This window comes from Amblyomma maculatum, chromosome 8, assembly GCF_055883805.1.
Source record: "Amblyomma maculatum isolate TAMU_Amacu chromosome 8, ASM5588380v1, whole genome shotgun sequence".
Classification (NCBI taxonomy): Eukaryota; Metazoa; Arthropoda; class Arachnida; order Ixodida; family Ixodidae; genus Amblyomma; species Amblyomma maculatum.
In genome coordinates, this window is record NC_139351.1 from 107,562,663 (window position 1) to 107,569,620 (window position 6,958).

General features: G+C 46.8%; 1 non-coding gene across 1 annotated transcript; it reads right to left on the reverse strand.

Annotated features, from left to right (window-relative positions):
- Positions 1 to 365: 365 nt before the first annotated feature.
- LOC146182141 (signal recognition particle RNA) lies at positions 366 to 664 on the reverse strand. The gene has a single exon (XR_014700469.1).
- Positions 665 to 6,958: the final 6,294 nt, after the last annotated feature.

Here is a 6,958-nt window from a genome sequence, read left to right on the forward strand (position 1 = left end):
AAATAAAATTACAGCTGTCCTGTTAATGGTTGGCATACCTTATCAGCAATTGCCGGAATTATAGCGCACAGCTAAAGCAAGCAAGCAAGAAAGAAACTATTGAAAGGTAAAACGCAACATGCGCCCTCGTGAGCACGTGTTATGTTGTCATGGGGGGTTCACTGCATTTGTCGTGTCAATGGCTGGCATAATATATCACTAGGTCTCCGAATTGCGGCGCACAAAAAAAAAAAAAAAAAAAGAAAGCGGCGGAACTGCAAAATGCATCACATGCTCGACACGTGGTACGTCATGATGGGCAGACTAGGCCAGCCCTGGTGATTGGATCTTGAAAACAAAACAAAAACAGTGAACGAGAAAAAAATAAGGCACTAGGTCCGAATGTATCGGCTGGGCTACCCCATGCCGCCCATTCACAGGTGCTATCCCACTACTGCAGAGCGCGGGAGCTTTTGCCTGCTGCGTTTCCGCCCTGGGCCGGTTCGCTCCTCCTTAGGCGACCTGGCCACCACCGGGTTCCCTTGGGGTCACCATATCGACGCCCAGCTTAGCGCGGACACCGGATCAACATAGGTCAACATGGGACAGAGCTCCCAGCCTCAACCCGTCCTCTTGCGCCGGCCTCCAAGCAGCTGGATTACAAGGGCACGCCACAACCCCCGGCGGAGGACGGCGGTTGATTTGTTGTATTATATAGAGAACAGTAATAGTTGCAATCAAGAGCACAATTTTTGGGTTTTTGTTATAACACTGTGCTGTTTGCGATGTATCCTGATCAACGTCAGCTTATATTTTCACTTAAAACGGAGAGAAATGATATGTAGAATATAAAATATTGCTGCCTGGTGCACATTAAGTTCTTTGTATTGTCAACAGGTGGCGTTAGCAAATCAAAAAGAGGGCTTTGTAAAGTTGTTACCAGAGGGCAGCACTACATTTGTTGCGTTAAAGGCTGTTGCAAGTGCCGAATAGACTGTGCGCTGGCCGCCGTTTACTGCTACTTGCTCAAACTCGCTCAGAATTGCTCAAAATGATGCTCGCAGTCGTATAACGCTGTAATGGTCACTAAGCGGGTAGTGCAGCGGACCAGACACAACCACTTCAGAGTTCCTGGCGTGCCGCATTGTGTACGAATACAGCATAGCATGGTGGAGCGTGAGTAAATGTGGCTGCATGGCATGCTGCTCGGTTAAACCGCTCGCCTATTCGCAGTCACATTTGAAACAGAGATAGCATGCAACCGTCTATTGTTTTTATTACCAGTTTGGATTATGTATTTGCGCGATTCGGTAAAAAATCCGCGTCGGCTGCACTATCGGCCACCCAAAACAAACCGTTTTCGCGTAGTTGTAGGGTGCCTTGATGCCTTGCGCCTTTACGTAACTATTGGCGCCATCTGATGAATATCCGTGGAACGTGAAAGAGAGAGAGAGAGAGAGAGAGAGAGTTGCGTTTTGAGCGGCTGATTTGAGGAGGCTTTCTCAACTTTTTAACAAAACTGTGCGCATAAAACGTTGTTTGCATGCAATGGACTGAAGTTTGACGAAATTGACTCTACCGGTGGAAATAAAATGTTTCAATCTATCCTTCCGCCTCGTCTGCCTTTCTCTCTCTGTCTACAATTCAGATACTCGTTTAGTATGCAATAAATGCTGATGGTATTTTAATGTAAGGCTGCAAGTGGTTTATGTGCCTTGTTGCCAGCGCTGGTAGGGTTCTTCCCTGTTTTATTTATCAGAGCGGTGTACGGAGCCATGAAAGCACGGGCTCTCACCATGCAGGACTTGCATGGCCATGAAAGGGGCCGTTTACTGGGACAGTCTTTCAGCCAGCGTTGATCTTAGCCTTCCACGTGGTCAACATTTGCTTCGATGCACTTCTCGATGCGTTTAGCGCAGCCCCTGATAACGTTCTGTCACATAGTGTCATTGAACCTAGTGAATGCGTCTTCAATGCGTTTCTTGAGCATTTCAAATGAGCTTACTGTGCTTCTGCTGTACACAACTCACTTAACATAGCACCTATGAAAAAATCGCAGGGTGTGAGGTCAGGTCATCCTGGAAACAAGGGTATGTTTGAGGAGCCGCGGCCCTTTGCGGGAAATTTCGGTCTAACCAATCGCAAACTTGTGCCGAAAAATGTGCCGGGGTGCCGTAATGTTGAAAAATGCAAATTTCCCGCAACCCGTGAATCTCTTACAGATCTGGCAGGAATTCATTTTCTAGGACGTGCAGGTACGTTTCTGCCGTGACTGTGATGTCAAAGAAAGAGGGCCTAACAACATCATCTCTCCAACTGCCACACCCGGACACTTTACAGGCCGTGCCGTGAATACGTGTGTATGGTTCCTTGGCCACTTATGCTATTGTTCTTCTTGCTAACAACTTCTTCAAGACGCATCACTGCTTTATACGCGAAGAGAAGTAACAGCAGGTGACCCGCAGGTTGCGGCAAAAGCGTCACTGAAAAAGAAAAAAAAAATTGGGCCCGGAAGAAACGTCCCTGGAAAGTCCTCATTCGCGAAGTAGGAAAAATAATTAGAGGATCTAACAGATGTCTCTTAAGAGGAGAATGGCGGAAGCCTACCCCTCCTGTCCTATAATTTGCCCCTCATTGTTTGCCTCTTATCGGCGTTCGTTACAGAGCAACATATATTTTGAATTGGAAACCATTTATTTCGTCAAAATGTAGATTCAGACGTTCCGCTCTTGATGACCTCCAGACTATGGCTGGCGGTGACCTTAACGGCCCACTCGGTGGCCAAGGCTTGAATGCCCGGGTCAAAGCTGACCAGAACGGCCTGCCATCGCTCAAGAGAAGGAATTTGTACTAGATCCTCCGGTGGAGGTTCGTCTTTACATTGCCATAGTATGTGATCATACGTGGCTGCTTCGCCACAGAACCAGCACGCGGGGTTAGAGTCATCCGGCTACAAAGAAAGGATCTCATCTGGAGTCTCCTCCAAACGGTCTCTTGTGCCTTAGCCAATGTTTTGTCAGGTGGTGGAAATTTGTGACGTTCCAACCTTTAATGACTTTTGATATCGTGGAAAAATGCCAGCCCCTCCTTGGAGTAATCCATGGATACGAACGACCCATCGACTCGATTGACGAAACCTCGAGCCATGCTGTGGGCCGCCTCATTTCCCGGATTCCCCGAGTGAGCCGGCACCAATATCACCTGAATTTCTTTGTATGGTTGCCTTGTCAGTTTGAGTATCTATAATTCTAATTGGTTTACAGGAAAGGAAAGGCGCAGTATGTGGTCACACTTTCTCTGGTAAATGTGAGTTTGTACGGTACACCATTGCTACTGTCGCGTGGCGTCGCGCGTTGAAGTGCGGGATTGCAGATGGCAGGAACTGTAGTGAAGAATACAACTCGTGTAACGTCGCGGAATACGACAGATCTCGCGCACAATTCTCTCGTGCACGGAATCTCATTCTATGAGCTTAGAAAGGCTTTCGCCTTAGTATGTCCCCAAACGTGTGCAATCAAACGTCGACTCGCCTCGCCGGATGCCCAGCTTATCAGTAATGTGTTGCTATTACCACCACCGGTGTTTACTGATTTTTCTTCGTATCTTCTTTTATGGTCTCAACTAGAACCTAGTTTGTATTTTCTTTCCACCGTGCTTATTTTTCTTTAAATTTCATGTGGTGCAGTTCTTCAAAGTGCAATAAGGCGCAGATTGCGTTTCCCCGTGGCGTGCTGCAATAGTGTATGGTACACAGCGTGTTCACCCATTGAATGTGAACTGGCCAAACGGCCAAACATCATGCTGGTACGAGACGCTCATAATAAAAATTACGACGTTAGCAGAGAATTATTGGCCGAGGGCAAGTTCCTGTGTACGTCATGCTGCGGTTTAACGACGTCACTGGCCGAAGTGTTTTGTAATATGTTTCATGGCATGACCTGCGATGCACTGTGTGTGTTGGGATCTGGTACTCCAACCGTGGTCTTATCGACAGCGCCCTCGTTCTCGTTTTTGTTTTTTTCTTTGCGAGATAAAGGTTGTCCTGACCGCCACTCTCGGTAAGCCGGATGCTGGGAACAGTGCTTCAGATGTCAACGACCGCTTAAAGTTTGGTCAGCCGGTCCTATAGTACACCTCTATCACCACTGAAGTATGGTAAGAATTCTACACTATCGCCATCGAAAGAGCTGATGCCCATCACCAGATCATTCGCGAGGGTGTTCCAGTGGCTCCTCCTGCTGCGGTCGGTTCCCGAAAACTAGAAGTTCCGCAGATTGTAGGTTTTCAAATGAGTAATATTGTCAGACGATGAGAAATATATTACTCAACTTAAAGAGCTGGAAAACGGGGGACCCGCTAGGCATCTTTTTTTTTTTTTTTTTTTTAAGTGAGTCCCGAAATGATTCATTCTTATGGCCAATTCCTGGCTAGGGACATGCTTTCCTATGAGCTGTTTTCTCAGGGACCTTTTCTTCCGGTGACGTTTCTTTACGGGGATGCTTTTACACACACCCGTGTTTGACCAGCATCACTGTTGTTCGCCTCTGCAAAACACCAGCCGTTAAGACAGGGCACCCTGTGTCATATCGTGCAGCATGCGAATTTTGCCGCAGACTTTTTTTTTATTTCCAAGCTTGGATACCAGTAGAGGCTGATGACTGGAACATCAACACACCACGCCTACATGAAAGTCTGGGGTTCGAGCCAAATAACGCACCATCTATGGTATCGATCGGTAGCACCATCTCGGAGCTGTTGGCATCGCATCCATTTACCCTAGCCAGCGTATGCCACCTATGACTTGATTTTCTTTTAACCACTTTTCCACAGATGAGCGGTGAGGAGGACGGGACTTTGAATTTCGTATATACGAAGTACATGGAGTTCGACTGCAACAGCCAAGTCATGGCCATGGCCTTGATCACTGTACGATTTCATACCAATAGTGCCTTGCTCGTCCTTCACAGGGGAAAACAAAACCACAGTATATTTGTTAAGCACCTGAGCAGTGCACTGCAATGCAATTGGAGACGGGAAGCCAAACAAGACGACGAAGAAGTATAGATTCAATCATTTTATTCCGGCGGGTAAGAATGAAATTTATCAAACATCGGTGCATTTCATATCGACGTTTTCTGTGCTCATTATCAGTAAAAAAAAGTCGAGAAAGCATCTTCAATCGAGTCGTTCAAAACTACGCCCCCCACCGTGTTCAAGAAAGGTGTTACGGCGTATTGGAAAGCCAATGAAACAGTAGGTGACGTATTACTACTTCCAGGCGACCGTGTATCCCCTCTTGTGGGGATCAGGGCTTATGGGGGCTCGACTGCTAAGATATGAGGCATATCGGTTCGATCAAGGCCGCCTTTGAATGGAAGCGAAATGCAAGGCACCCATGCACAGTGCGACGCGAGGGATCGTCAATACCTTCAGGTGGTTGTGATTATCCGGAGCAATTAACTACGGCACCACCTTATAACCTGAGTCGATTTGAGACGTTATACACCCCATAAACCAAACTATCAGCCGTCCAATAATATACGCCGTATAAACGTTTTGTCACGACCTAGACGTTACAAAGGAATAGATAAATTTGCTCTTTGCGTATTTATTAAGGCTTGATAAATTATGTGTCTTATTAATGATGTAAGCCTTAATAACGTGTCCACAAGCCTGTCCGGAAAATCTGTTCTCAGAATGTGTAGCTGGATGTAAGGTCATCACCTGGTGACGTAAAATCGAGTCGTTGATCGCTAATAGTACTGATTAATGATAATAAAAATACGATGATATCGATGATTATTACCAGGGAAATATTTAACGGAAAATATTTAGTGATGTTTAACTAGTAAATAATGAATGAGCGATAGGCAGTTATTGATAAGATAATAAGTAATATAATAATTGACGATACCATATTTAGTAGCAAGATAATTAGCGGCAGATAACGATTATGTGTAGATAATGATAGGTATAGTAATCGATAGGAAGTTAGTAATATAGTCGCGGCAGAGCTATTGCTTCCGTATTCTGCCACTACAGCTTCTCCAGTGACCTCTTTGCTTCCTAAACAGGGCGTCGAGAAAGTACACCTTGCAATCATTGTGACAAGAACTTGACGTCCTAGCTTTTTCACGTTTCTCGAAGACAGAACGTTTCCTGCATACGGTGCATCAGCTGCTCCTTGGAATGCACGGGTGAAACACAATTGATAAAACACAACAGCACCGAATCCGCTTATTTGTCCCCAACTCCCCATAGTGCTCCACTGTGAAGAATCATTTTCCTAAATTCGAGGCACAGCTGAGGTCAAACATCGAGTCAGTCGCAGTAAGTACAGATTTTCCGGAAATCTTGGGCCAGCTGCAAAAGGATACTGTTACACTACACCATAAAGGAACTACCAGATGTACCGTCTGTTGCAGAAGTTTGCAGCCCAACGCGCCGGGCGGAGGAGCAGTATCGCTCCCGAGAGGCGGCGCTGCACCCGCCGGCGCTGCCTGATGACGCAGCTATAAAGAGAGAGGAGGCTTGTTCTCTCCCCCTCATCCAGCGGTTGATATCGCACATCTTTGCTCTCAGCCGCAGGATGAGGGTAAGAGAACAAACCTCCTCTCTCTTTATAGCTGCGTCACCAGCACGGTGTAAGAATATTTAGGTGGGGACACAGCACGGGCGAGACACTGGACGCAAGTTTCCAGATAAAGTACCAGCCACGCTCCTCCGAACCGGGCCGCTGATCGCAGCGTCAGCGTCGATGTAGCGGTGAATCTTCGCTGGAATAAAAAAACACATACATCGACGACGCCGTTGCGATAGCAGCCTGCTGATAGCGCGCCGCGCGTTTATCCTGCGTGAGCCGTTTGCGTGGCCCGAACTGTTTCCCTGTCGTCGCCAGAAGCATATCACCGAAGCACTTCATTCTTAAGCCGTGCCCACTGCGTCACTGCAGAAATGAAGTACAGAATAATTTTGTGGC